This window comes from Musa acuminata, chromosome BXJ1-9 (assembly GCF_036884655.1).
Source record: "Musa acuminata AAA Group cultivar baxijiao chromosome BXJ1-9, Cavendish_Baxijiao_AAA, whole genome shotgun sequence".
Taxonomy (NCBI): Eukaryota; Viridiplantae; Streptophyta; class Magnoliopsida; order Zingiberales; family Musaceae; genus Musa; species Musa acuminata.
In genome coordinates this window covers 35,554,759-35,569,744 of record NC_088335.1, presented here as the reverse complement: position 1 = coordinate 35,569,744, position 14,986 = coordinate 35,554,759, and positions in this window count along the sequence as shown.

The following is a 14,986-nucleotide window of genomic DNA, read 5'->3' as shown; positions in this document are numbered from 1 at the left end:
ATCCCTTATAGTGTAATTCTTTTGAGTCCCAATTATAATGAGCCACAGAGCTTGGTGCTTCCTCCAATTTTTTTATAATCTTACTAGTCTTTGAATCTTCTTGCCATTCCATCTTAATATCCTCAAGGCCGAAACTTCAGCTTGCTCGGGTAGCTGCGAAAGCACATCTGCAAGAACATTCTCTTTCCCCTTTTTGTAAGTTATTTCATAATCAAATCCAAGAAGTTTTGTTACCCATTTTTGCTGCTCAGGGGATGATATCTTTCACTCCAAAAAGTACTTGAGGCTTTTATGATCGGTTTTAATTTGAAATCATCGACCAATCAAGTAGGGTCTCCACCTCGTTGCTGCGCGCACAATAGCGAGCATCTCCTTATCATATGTTGACTTATTTTGATGGGAGGGAGATAATGCCTTGCTAGTGTATGCGAGTGGTCGATCATCTTGCATGAGAATGACTCCAATTCCGACTCCAGATGCGTCAGCCTCAATAATGAAGGGTCGGTTGAAATCTGGTAGTGTTAGCATCGGCGTTGTCGTCATGACTGTCTTAAGTTTGTCGAAGGCAGTGGAGGCTCTGTCCGACCATTGGGAGACATCTTTTTCCAGTAAGGAAGTAAGTGGTGCACTGATCTTTCCATAGTTTTTCACGAACTTACGGTAGTAGCCTATTAAACCCAAAAAGCCATGTAGCAATTTTATGTTCCTCAAGATAGGCCAGTTTTGCATTGCTTCAATTTTGAAGGGGTCCACCATCACACCTTCCTCTGATAAGATATGCCCAAGATATTTCACCTTTTGTTGAAGAAAGTAAAAATTTGTAGTGGCTGTTGTGTGTTCGAAAGGTGGTTTTCGGTATGACTTCTTCATACACTCGTATTTGATAATACCCGGATCGAAGGTCCAGCTTTGTGAAGATTTGTGCTTCCTTTCATCTAGCAATTCATCTACTACTAGAATAGGGTATTTATCCTTGATGGTTATGCCATTGAGAGCTCGGTAATCAACGCATATTCGCCATGTTCCGTCCTTCTTGTGTACAAGTAGCACCGGTAAAGAGTAGAGGTTGCAACTTGGCCGAATAACTCCTATTTCAAGCATCGCTTTTACAATCCTTTCTATTTCATCCTTTTGGAGATGTGGATATGTATATAGCTGAGTATTTGTTGGAGATTTGACTGGAAAAATCATTGTACAATGATCATGCCGACGGGTAAGAGGTAGGTTGCGCGGTTCGTCAAATATATCTGAAAATTCAGCAAGCAAAGGAAGTAGATTTGGATCTTCAAATTTTGTTAGCTCTCCCTTAGTTTGCTGCTCAAGTTGTACCAAAAAGTCGCTGCATGCTTTATGCAAAACCTTCTCCATTTGTTGTGTGCAAATCATCGTTACGTCGCCCTCATGTTTCCCGTGCAGTATCACCTGTTTCTCCTTACTGTAGAATTTTATAATTAGTTGCATAAAATTCCAAGAAATATCACCTAATGTCATCAACCATTTAATTCTGAGTATGGCCTCATGATCATCAAGAGGGAGGAGGAAGAAATCTGCAATTATCTCTTTTTCCTACAGCAACAGTTTCACTTGCGGGCACCTATGATTACACTTCAAAATCCGTCCGTTGGCGACCTTAACGACAAACCTGTTGCAATTCTCAATAGGTAAGTTCATATGGACAGCAACCTTATTGTTTAGGAAGTTATTAGTGCTGCCCGTGTCGATGAGAACAGTGATCGATTGTTGTTTGAGAAGGCCTCCAACTTTCATCGTTTGCGGGTTTGAGTAGCCAGCTAGTGTAATCGGTCGGTTGTGGCTCTTCTTCTGCATCTTCTTCTTCATGTTTAAGGCTCTCTTCTGGATGTTCAATGACCTCTTCTTCTATCGGTTCAATCATAAGAAGTCCCCCTTTACTACAGCGATGCTCACGGCTCCACAGCTCGTCACAATGCCACGGTTGTGGCTCTTCTTCTGCATCTTCTTCTTCATGTTTAAGGTTCTCTTCTGGATGTTCAATGACCTTTTTTTCTATCGGTTCAATCATAAGAAGTCCCCCTTTACTATAGCGATGCTCACGGCTCCACAGCTTGTCACAATTCCAACATAACCCCTTCGCATATCGCTCCCGAAGCTCTTCTCTTGTTAACCTCTTTGGTGTACGGACTTGGTCGACAGTAGGGGGGGCTAAGGGCTTCAATATTACTGGTTGAGGAGTGACCCTAGTCCTCCGAGCTTCATGGTTCAATTGCTCCTCTTGATGTCGTGCGAAAGAGATGGCTGCCATAAGCATATACGGTTGTCGCGCTTTAACTTCTCCTCGGATCTCCGGCTTCAAGCCCTCAATGAAGGTCCTCAATAGCTATTTTTGAGACCAATCACAAGTTTGATTAGATAACCTTTCAAAGCTGGTTTGGTACTCCTGAATGGTGGAGGTTTGTCGGATCTTTGCTAGTTGTTTGTCAATATTCTCGTAATCGGTTGGTCTGAAGCGGATCAGCAGTCCTTCTTTGAATTGTTGCCATGAAAGGACTCCAAAAGTATATTCAAACTAGTCAAACTATTGTATAGTATCCCCGTCAAGATGTATAGCTACAATTTTCACCATAGATGCATCTGCGGTTTTGTGGTACCGAAAATATCGCTCCGCGCGCGAGATCCAACCAATCGGGTCTCCTTCTTCCCATCTAGGGAAGTCCACTCTCATGCATGGATAGTTGGGGTCAGTCATAGAACTTTCCCTCTCTTGGAAGTCATATCTTCGGACTTGGTGTGATTGGGCAAAGCTCTCTTCTTGATGTGATTTCTTCGAGCTTAGTGGTCGGCCCAATCTGTGTTCGGTAAAGAGCATCCGAATCTTATCCTCCATTCGTGCCTCGAAGGCTTCGAATTTAGCATTGATTACCTCCTCAGATGCCATAATATATGCTGCCAAATCTGTGATGTTAAGATCTCTCTTTTGTTGTTGGGATAAAGGCATGTATTGGTTGAGAGAGGTGATGGTCGAAAGGGTTGGTGGATTGGTGGATGTAGGCTACGGTTTAGGCTTGTTTTGTGGCTATTTTAAGTGCAGTTTGAGGGTGTGGTTTAGTGGAGTTTTAGGGCTGTAGGTGAAAGTTTTGGATCTGTGGAAGATGATAGTAAATGTTTGATAGAAATCGGTGGAAGTTGCAGCAAGTATGTGATGTCTTGTAAGAGTAGAATTGTCGTCGAAGAAACAACGGTTTCTCGACGTAATTTCCACCAAAGACTTAGAGAATTGAGGAGGGAATTGATAGCAAAATTATAGTATATATGACAGTAAGGATATCTAATTTAATCAAGAAAATTTTGGCAGTATAACAGCAAGGAAATTGGTGCAAGTTACGATTGCAAAATTCTCATCGAAAAATTTCAGCGGGTTACAACGAAAATTTACAGCATCACAAAATCATTTTTAGAGATGAATTTCTTAATAGATCAATCTTAGATGGAAGCCAAGATGATCTATGAAGTGTATAATAAATTTCATTAAAAAAAGATTGCAAATAGATGGGTTAAGGCAACAATATGCGGCTGAAATTTTCTAAAGCACAGATTTTTAAGTATAGCAGATTGGACGTAAAAGATTAGTAGTTTATATTGAGAATTTTTTGATGAAACCAAAGGGAAATCTACTGTTAGGAAGTGTCAAAGCTATCGTAAAAATTTCGTAGAGATTTGGATAGAAACAACGTAGTATCAAGATCAAACAAACAGTGCTATGCGTTTGAAATTTTACAGTGCAGATTTTCAAGTATAGCAGATTAGACGTAAAATATCAATAGTTTATGTTAAAAATTTTTTGACAAAACCAAAGGAAATCTGCTGTTAGGAAATGTCAAAGATGTCATAAAAATTTCGTAGAGATTTGGATTGAAAAAATATAGTAGCAAGATCAAACAGACGGTGCTATACGGTTGGAATTCTGCAATGTATCTTTCGTCGTAGAGATGAAAACTTTGTAACGAAAAGTTTATGCAGCAATATAGGAATAATTTTTTTAGGATTTTAAAATAAGGAAAGCTAAATTGCAGCAGCAGTAAGGTAGAAAACCAGAACCTATTGCAATTCACGGGGCGATCAAAGGATGATCTGTGGTGGTAGAGATGACGGTGGAATTTGGCAACGATCTCTTAAGCAATTGTGGGAATTGCATTGGGCGGTTGTGGAGGGTTCATGGATGGCTGTGGAAGGGCAGCGAGACACCAAGAACGCTGCTCTGATACCAGGTGTTAGAACCCTTGCAGATTCTAAACTTGGGGTTGATCTCTTTAGGGGATAGGCCTCCTTGGAACTCTATAGGGGTTCTTGTTGAATCTCGTATTTTGATGATGAAACCAATTGATAATTATGTTTATATTTAACTGCATTTTGAGTGATGCAGGTCTACTCGATCAGGATTAGACAGTTAACGCAGGAGGAATTGACGTTGCGCCGGAGGAGATCACATTAAGATATTGGACGGCAGAAGGCTTCGGACGTCGGGCATCGGGCCAAGGAGAGCGAAATTATGCCAAGGATATCGGGGTTGCGGAGGTCAACCGCCGATTGGGCAACAAGCTGCAAGAGAGGACGATGCACCGAAGAATCGGACGAAGCGCCAACCAATGACGTGCCGGGCAACAGAATGTCAATTCGCGTTGTAATAATTGTCTAGATCGGAGTAGAGTTTTAGCTTATGTGTGCAGGATTAACTACGATAACGACGAAGACATAAAGTAAAACAAAGTGTCAGAGTCAAGCACGAAGGATTCATTGCGAGTTCAAGAGTTTGACGGAAGTCCAAAGGTTCGTCGGGAATGCTGCCGGAACTAGCCGAGAATGAGTAGGGAGCTTGCCGAAGGGTTTTTCAGAAGCTCGCCGGAAGGTTCGTTGGAAGTTCACGGAGCTCGCCAAGAAAGATCGGAGCCTGCCGAAGAAGCTCGTTGGAACTCGTCAAGATCAAATCGTGAAGTCTAGGAGCTTGCCGGGAGTCCGCAGAATAGTTTCCGAGAGTTTATCGGAAAACCGTCGGAAGTTCGCCGGAAGCTCGCCGGAAAAAGTCTTGACTTACGGACTTTGTAATAGCTTAGAAAATATCTTTAAATTCGTAGTTAGCACATTAATTAGGGTTAGGATTAGGTGTTAATCTTATAACCCAAGTAGGGGCCAATTGGGCCCGAGTTCGGACTGGTTTGGGCCAAGTTTGGAGCCCAACCAGTGAGCTGAATTGGCCTAGGCAGTGGCACCGCCTAGGCTGGGTGGTGGCACCGCCTAGGCTGGGCGGTGGCACCGCCTAGCACCCGAGAGCTGGGCGGTGACACCTCCTGGGCTGGGCGGTTGCACCGCCCAACACCCGAGCGCTGGGCGGTGGCACCGCTTGGCTGGGCGGTGGCACCGCCAGCATCGGGAACATAAGAGAATTCAAATTTTTAGAGCCCAAATTTGAATCCTCTTGAGGCCTATAAATACCCCTCAAGTCTCAGTTGAGAATACAACTTTTTGAGCAGTAAGTGATTGAGAGAAAAGTCTTAGAAGAGTCTTTGCCTTTCTTGTTTTCAATTTGCTAGTGTTCACCTCCTTCTTTCTTGCTGAAAATCTGTAAGAGAGTGAACCACTTGTAAAAGTTGTAAGAGGGGTATTTACCCTTCGCTTTCAAAAGATTTGCTAGTGGAAGGTGGGAGCCTCATCGAAGAGGGGCCTCACAAGTAGATGTAGGTCATTTGATCGAACCACTATAAAATCGGCGTAATCTTTGATTTGCATTTACTTATTGTCATTTATATTACTGCAAACCATTTGCACTTTAATGCTATACTGCTTTGTCTCCGTCTTACTTATCTCTTCAAGTTAAAATGCAATCGAAACGGTTTTAAAAGAAAATGTTGCTTTTATCGTACGAAGTTTCCGAAAAGTGTTTAAATCGTGAAAAGTTTATTGCACTTCACCGCTGCACTAATTCACCCCCCCCCTCTTAGTGCCGCTCCGATCCTAACAATTGGTATCAGAGCCACGTTTTTCTACCTTGGTTTAACACCCAAATAGAAATGGCTCTTTACGGCTTTCAAGAGGGTCACTCTCTCATTTTTCCTCCCTTTTTCAATGGGACGGACTACACTTATTGGAAAACTCGAATGAGAGTTTTCTTACTTTTTTTGGATTTGAATTTATGGCACATAGTCGAAAATAGATTTGAAATGTCTTCTCTTCCAATGAACCATTGGAATGATTTGGAGAAGAAGATGTTTTCTTTAAACGTAAAGGCTATGAATGCCTTATTTTGCGCTTTGGACAAAAATGAGTTCAATCGGGTTTCTTTGTGCGAAACGGCTTTCGACATATGGCACACTCTTGAAATCACACACAAAGGCACTTCTAGAGTCAAAGATTCGAAAATCAACATTTTAATGTATGATTTCGAGCTTTTTCGAATGAAGCCGAGCGAAACCATTGTTGACATGTACACCCGTTTTACGGATGTCGTCAATGGTTTACAAGCTCTTGGCAAATGTTTCTCGAATTTTGAACTTGTTAGTAAAGTTTTACGATCACTTTCTAAAGCTTGGGAATCAAAAGTAACGGCAATACAAGAAACAAAAGATTTGAATATTTTTTCACTTGAAGAACTTATCGGCTCATTGATGACATATGAAATGGTACGCAATGCACATGATGAACACAATCAACACTTGAACCACCTTCCAAAGAATAGAAAGGATTTGGAACTCCGGACAAATGAATACCACTTGAGCGATGACTCAAGTGATGAGGACAATGATGAACTTGAATTTCGGACACCAAATCTTAATAAGTTCATTAAACAAAAATCTAAAATAAATAATGAACTTGAACGGAAGAAGAGGCCAAAGAAGAGGAAGGCAACCAAGGATGAATCAAAAACTTCCAAAGGTGAAACGGCGAATTGGGCTTTGACGGGCTTCGACTACAAGGTAAGTACTCAACTCTCTTGAATTATTTTGAAATTACTTGATGTTTTCCATGATGCATTTTCTCTTTTCTTTTGAATAATTATTTTTCTTGAAAATTGTATGTTTTATGTTAATAGAATAAAATGTTAGATTTAAATAATCATATATATGTGCTTGAGAAGCAAGAATGTGTATTTTGATGATTTCCATATCAACCTTCAATGATGATGCATGGTTTCTATATGGAAGGCTTGATGATTTTTTTTAAACCTTGTCTTTGGTTTTCAAACATGATGTATGTTTTTGACATAAGAAAAAAACTTGAGCATGCTAATATAAAGTCAATCACATAAATTAAAACTAAAGAAGTCTTAGTTATCTATAAGAATCATTCAAAATTATGTTCAATGAAACCATTGCATAATGATGTAATGAAAATATTAAACATTTTGAAACCATGTTTTAGTGTCATGCATAATGATCATGCTTATTAAATTTCAAAATTATGAATATGAATCTTGTGATTTATGGATTATTGATTTTTACCATAATGAAAGTGCCTTATTAATCTTTGTTGTAATAAATCTTACACTTTCGGTTTTAAACATTATACATGTTTTTATTTGGTATAAGTGAAATAAAATCATATGAATTGAAACAACTAAAAAGAGGAAAATATTTTTTCCTTGAAAAATTATTTTTCTCTATCCTATTGATCTTGATGTTTATTATGATAAATCTATGTATACCATTTTGAATCTCTTGAAAGTAATGTTGATATTTTGATGATTTAAATTTGAAATGAGTTTTATCAAAATCATGATATTAATTTCTTAGAATAACATGAGATTACCTTCGATGATCATTTTGATTCATGGAATTTTGGATTCATGACTTGGTCTTACATTTGTTTATGAGATGGTTGAAATATTTGTACATTTGAATTCTTCCCTTCTCCTTTCAATTTATGCATGTTATATGTTAAAGATTGAAAACCATGTTTTGGTATCATGCATATCTAAGAAATATTGATGTGACAAATTGAATAAGTTGAAAATGAATGATGATTTTTCTCTTGAATATAACTTGTGATATTTTTTACATAAATCATCATTTTGATTTCTCGACATTCGATACATGAGATTTTATTATAAATCAAAATTTCTCATTAATCGATCTTCTACGATTTTACTTGTTATTCTCTTGAGAGGAGATTTTCTAAATGAATCATGATTTTTCTTTGTGAGTTCTTGGAGTTATTACTTGATTTTTCTTTTAAAACAAGATCTCTTCTTTGTACTCCTATGATTTTTCTTGATATTTTATTTAAAGAAGATATTTACTATATGAATCATGTCTTTTGGTATTCAAATGATTTTATCCTTCATGACATGATTTCTTTGTATTTATGGCTTGCATGGCTTGAAATGTTTTGGTATAATGCATGCAATGATGAAATATTCATAAAGTTAAAATGATGTATGCAATACTTATGATAATAATGTACATGATGTATTTATTGCATATGATGTGTATCATGAATGCGTTAAATAATGAATGTTTGGTATCATGATCAACATGTTGATAAATGCTTAAAAATTTTAATGTTTGAGTATCATGTATGATATGCTTATTAATGATGATTGATTTATTTTTCGGTATCGTGCATGAAAAATAAGGTTATTGAAATTGTGTATGTTTTAATTTGAATATATAATGATGCACAAATAAGAATGATACTTACCTTTGTCATAATATGAAAATTGATATAAGGGTCTTCCCTTCTTTTTGACAATGACAAAGGGGGAGCAAGAATTTCTAGCGTGGACATCATGAAAAGAGGCAAACTAACTAGCTTGCACAATTCAAGATGAAAGCAAAAATTGCACTTCTCAAAAGAGAAGATGCAAATGTAACATTTGCCAAATTGTTTGCTTGCCTCATGTAAAACATTATCTCTTGCTAGTTTGGCATTTTTGCTAGCTTGTATGTTGCAAAACTTGATCACTTTTTCAAACATTTTGCTAGCTTACACTTTGCAAAGAAAGCAAAAATGGCACTTCTAGAAGAAAGAGCTTATTATTTTGAACATCACAAGCTTGCCTATCTTAAGAAACAAAAATTACAAAAGTGCTATCTTGCCTATCTCAAGAAGCAAAACTTGCAAATTGCACATTGCAATAGGAAGCAAGAATTATGAGCTTACACAAGAAAGCTATCTTGCAATTGCTTTCGAAATTTTTGCTAGCTTGTATATTGTGAAACTTACATATCGTAAAAATTGCTAGCTTGTAGTCTAAAGAGAAGCAAAAAGTTGCTATCTCAAAAGAAGCAAATGTGCTATCTTTCCTATCTTAAGAGGCAAAAATGCTAACTTGCACATCTAGCAAAACTTGACAAATTTGCATATTTCAAGAAGCAAGAGTTGCTTTCTTGAACATCTCAATATTGCTAGCTTGCATGATGTAGAACTTACTATCTTGAACATTACCAAAAGTGCTATCTTGTATGCTGTAAAACTTGCATATCTAAAACTTGATAGCTTGAATGTCCTAAGCATGATGCATTACTTGCTAAATTTTCTAGCTTCAAAACTACATGATGATAAAACTTAATATTATGTTTTTCATGCAATGAGTTGAACTTATATTACAAACACAAAGAATAGTTGTACTTCTCCTTTTTGTTGATGACAAAGGGGGAGAAGTATGTTGATGACATGATATGCATAAGTCTATGCATGAGTTCATAATGACGTGTTGCAAGTATTCATGATGAATATTGCAATGACTTGAATTCAGTTTGAATTCAAGGTTCTATCAATATGGCATATTGATAGGGGGAGTTTGTTTAAACTCCGGGAGTCAAGTTTAACTTTGTCATCAATTGGTTGTCATCATCAAAAAGGGGGAGATTGTTGAATCTCGTATTTTGATGATGAAACCAATTGATAATTATGTTTATGTTTAACTGTATTTTGAGTGATGCAGGTCTACTCGATCAGTATTAGACAGTTAACGCAGGAGGAATTGACGTTGCGCCGGAGGAGATCACATCAAGATATTGGACGGCAGAAGGCTTCGGACGTCGGGCATCGGGCCAAGGAGAGCGAAATTACACCAAGGATATCGGGGTTGCGGAGGTCAACCGCCGATTGGGCAACAAGCTGCAAGAGAGGACGATGCACCGAAGAATCGGACGAAGCGCCAACCAATGACGTGCCGGGCAACAAAATGTCAATTCGCGTTGTAATAATTGTCTAGATCGGAGTAGAGTTTTAGCTTATGTGTGCAGGATTAACTACGATAATGACAAAGACATAAAGCAAAACAAAGTGTCGGAGTCAAGCACAAAGGATTCATTGCGAGTTCAAGAGTTCGACGGAAGTCCGAAGGTTCGTCGGGAATGCTGCCGGAACTAGCCGAGAATGAGTAGGGAGCTTGCCGAAGGGTTTTTCGGAAGCTCGCCGGAAGGTTCATTGGAAGTTCGCGGAGCTCGCCGAGAAAGATTGGAGCTTGCCGAAGAAGCTCGTTGGAACTCGTCAAGATCAAATCGTGAAGTCTAGGAGCTTGCCGGGAGTCTGTAGAATAGTTTCCGAGAGTTTATCGGAAAACCGTCGGAAGTTTGCCGGAAGCTCGCCGGAAAAAGTCTTGACTTACGGACTTTGTAATAGCTTAGAAAATGTCTTTAAATTTGTAGTTAGCACATTAATTAGGGTTAGGATTAGGTGTTAATCTTATAACCCAAGTAGGGGCCAATTGGGCCCGAGTTCGGACTGGTTTGGGCCAAGTTTGGAGCCCAATCAGTGAGCTGAATTGGCCTAGGCGATGGCACCGCTTAGGCTGGGCGGTGGCACCGCTTGGCTGGGCGGTGGCACCGCCAGCATCGGGAACATAAGAGAATTCAAATTTTTAGAGCCCAAATTTGAATCCTCTTGAGGCCTATAAATACCCCTCAAGTCTTAGCTGAGAATACAACTTTTTGAGCAGCAAGTGATTGAGAGAAAAGTCTTAGAAGAGTCTTTGCCTTTCTTGTTTTCAATTTGCTAGTGTTCACCTCCTTCTTTCTTGCTGAAAATCTGTAAGAGAGTGAATCGCTTGTAAAAGTTGTAAGAGGGGTATTTACCCTTCCCTTTGAAGAGATTTGCTAGTGGAAGGTGGGAGCCTCATCGAAGAGGGGCCTCGCAAGTGGATGTAGGTCATTTGACCGAACCACTGTAAAATCGGCGTAATCTCTGGTTTGCATTTACTTATTGTCATTTATATTACTGCAAACCATTTGCACTTTAATGCTATACTACTTTGTCTCCGTCTTACTTATCTCTTCAAGTTAAAACACAATCGAAACAGTTTTAAACGAAAACGTTGCTTTTATCGTATGAAGTTTCCGAAAAGTGTTTAAATCGTGAAAAGTTTATCGCACTTCACCGCTGCACTAATTCACCCCCCCCCCTCTTAGTGCCTCTCCGATCCTAACAGTTCCTCCCTCCAAGTTGCTACTCAAAGGCTGCAGAAAAGATTCATCTATTGCTTATGAAAAGAAGTGAAATACATGACTATTTATAGAGCTTCTAAATCCTAACTCCTAATAGGACTCTTACTTAAGACTCATACATCTAACCAACTCCTAATAGGACTCCTACTCAAGACTCCTATTCCTTTACAACTCCTTATTTTTTCTAAGAAATAACCTCTTAACCCTAGCTTGCCACTTCACTTCTTTAATAGGGGTCGGCTTTGGTAGGTTTTACATGAATGTCCCTCTCAATTAGGACTCTCCTAACTAGAGTCCTAACAATCATTAATGTCGATAGTGTATATATTATTTTGTTTTAAGGCAATCATAGATGTGTTTTTGTATGGTTTTTCAATAATGCAAGCATTAGATTCGAATTTAATGATGCATCCTTTATCACACAATTGATTAATGCTTAAGAGATTATGCTTTAAGCCATCAACAAATAACATATCTTCAATAAAGAAGTTAGATTTGTTACCTATGGTTCCTTTGCCAATGATTTTACCCTTGTTGTTATCTCCGAAGGTGACATATCCTTCATCTATGCTAGTGTGCTTAGAGAATTAAGATGGATCTCCGGTCATATGCCTTGAGCATCCACTATCAAGGTACCATCTCTTGCTCCTAACTTGTGATGATACATTTTTCTCATCTCCAATGGCCATTAGTACATAGTGAGCAACTTGCTCAGTAATAGTAGGCTCCTCTTCTTCGGATGCACTTGAGTCATCCCATGTTGCTTTAAGAGCCTTCTTCTTTGATTGCCACTTCTTGGCTAGGGAACATTCTCTCTTGTAATGTCTCGGCTTCTTACATTCGTAGCATATTACTTGATCTTTCTTGTGTTCAAATTTATTTTTAGTATCATTTTTAAATTTATTCCTTTTTATGAATTTTATGAATTTTCTTGTTAAGAATGCCAAGTCTTCATCAAGGTCCTCATCACTTAAGTTTTCTTTCAAATGGTCTTCTTGGGTTTTTAGTGTCATATCATTCCTATTCTTTGGAAGGGTGTCCTGAAGCTCTTCATGAGCTTTATAAGTCATCTCATAGGTCATTAATGATCCGATTAGTTCTTTGAGAGGAAAATTATTTAGGTCTTTGGCCTCTTGAATGGTCGTGATTTTAGGATTCCAACTCTTTAGAAGGGATCTTAAAATTTTATTAACAAGTTCAAAATCCAAGAAACCTTTACTAAGTCCTTCTAGACCATTGACGACATCCATAAATTGGGTGTACATGTCTCCAATGGTCTCACTCGATTTCATTCGAAACAACTCATAAGTGTGTACTAAAAGATTAATTTTTGACTCCTTCACTCTACTAGTACCTTCATGAGTCACTTCGAGTATATGCTAAATATCAAAAATAGTTTTACAAATAGACACATGATTAAACTCATTTTTATCTAAGGCACAAAACAAGGCATTCATAGCCTTTGCATTTAAAGCGAAAGTCTTCTTCTCCAACTTATTCCAATCATTCGTTGGAAGAAAAGATTTTTGAAAGGTATTTTCTATAATATTTCATAATTTAAAATCCATTGAAATTAGGAAGATCCTCATTCTAGTCTTCCAATATGTGTAATCCGTCTCATTGAACATGGGCGGACGTGTAATTGAATGACCCTTTAGTTTGTCGGCAAATGCCATCTCTCTTGGGTTTAAAACCAAATGAGAGTGAACCTTACTTTGATACCAATTGTTAGGATCAAGAGCGACATTAAGAGGGGGGGTGAATTAGTGCAGCGAAAAAATTTTCTAATTTCAAAAAAATATTCATTTTGATTAAAACTGATTCTGACGAAAATGATTTCGATTCAAACCGTTTCAAAGAGAATATGAACTTGAGAGCTTTTGTAAAAGTTCAAGAGAGGATTAAGAAGATTTACAGTAATGTAAATTATACAAATGAAAAGCATACCAGAATTTAGAGTGGTTCGGTCAATGTGACCTACATCCACTTTCGGATTCCTCCTCCAACGAGGACTCCGGTGTCCACTAAAAGCCTTCCTTTAATAGGCGAAGGCCAACCACCTTTTATAGCTCTTTCTCCTTTTGCCGAGTTTAGGAAATAACCCTTACAAGTCTTGCTAGTCATAGGTGCCCAGCAAGCCAATCACGTGAGTGATGGCACGTGTGACTTGATACAAAATCTTTTTGCTTATTATATTTTGGCGTATATCACTTTATAACTATTGCATATGTGCATATATATATATTGTGATGTCCTTGGATTTGTGCAATGGGAATCGGATCGTGATGAGATCACGATAATGAGATCGATTCACCTTTAAACACATATCCTAAATAATCCCGGTCATAGGTTACTCGAGAGGGACATCGTGATAACCGGATAGACTGGTGTGCTGTATACCCGTCCATATGATGGATGCAGCTGGTCTCATAGTTGCTCGTGTAGGGACACTAAGGATACAGTACAAGTGCTCATTGGAGAATGAGTTCACTGATTGATCCGCTTACGGAATGCTGGATGGTTGATGATGCCTTATTGTCAGACAGTGATTCCGTAGTCCTAGTGGTGTATCTGGTCCTTAGACTTCAGACACCAAGGATGTCCTGTATGAGTGCTCTACTCTTTGATACCAGACTTATAGGTTTGGTTGTCCCAGATCTAGTACAGCTGGTCATTGGGAGTGGTAGTCGACCTTACGAGGGCTATTGAGTGTCGATAGAGGATCATCCACTCTCGGCGTCATGAGAGGAATATCCCATGTGTTCTTACTCAAACAAATCCCTAGCTAGGGTCATTCGGGTTGAGAGAGAAAGAGTTCTCCGGGAGAATCCGATTAGAGCGAGACTCGAGTAGAAACCGTATGGGTCTGTCTGACAACACCATGCTCGATATACGGTCTTTGGGATATTAGATGGATGAGGGATTATAGGTACACGGTAACTGAGGACAGACATGTCCAATGGATTGGATTCCCCTATATCGTTTGGGGACTACGACATAGTGGCCTAGTACTTCCGTAGTTGATGAGTCAAGTGAATTATTACAGAGATAATAATTCACTGAGTTAGAAGGAGTTCTGACAGGTATGACTCACGGCCAGCTCGATATTGGGCCTAGAGGGTCACACACATATAGTAGGCATTGCGATGAGTAGAGGTTCGGATATGAGATATCCGATGGAGCCCTTTGTCTTATTGGATGCAGATCCAATACCCACTAGGGGAGGACCCATTAGGGTTTGACAGGGGACCTCTATAAATAGGAGGGATTCAGAGCCTCATAGGCTAGAGCCTTTGCTTGCCTTTCCTATTCTCCTCTTCCTCTCCACCTTAGATCAGGCATGGAGTTTTTGAGGAGCGTCGTCGCAACCCTGCTGTGTGGATCACCGCTAGAGAGGAGGACGCTTGACCTCCTTCACCCTCTCCTAAGGATCTGCAAGGAAACAGGGATATACGATCTCCCTAGGTAACACAACCTACTCTATACGCAGTTTTAAGTTTCGTGGATTTTGCGCACCAATCTTCGCATGACGACGAACATCTTTTTGGGAATCGGGGATTTTGTTTTCT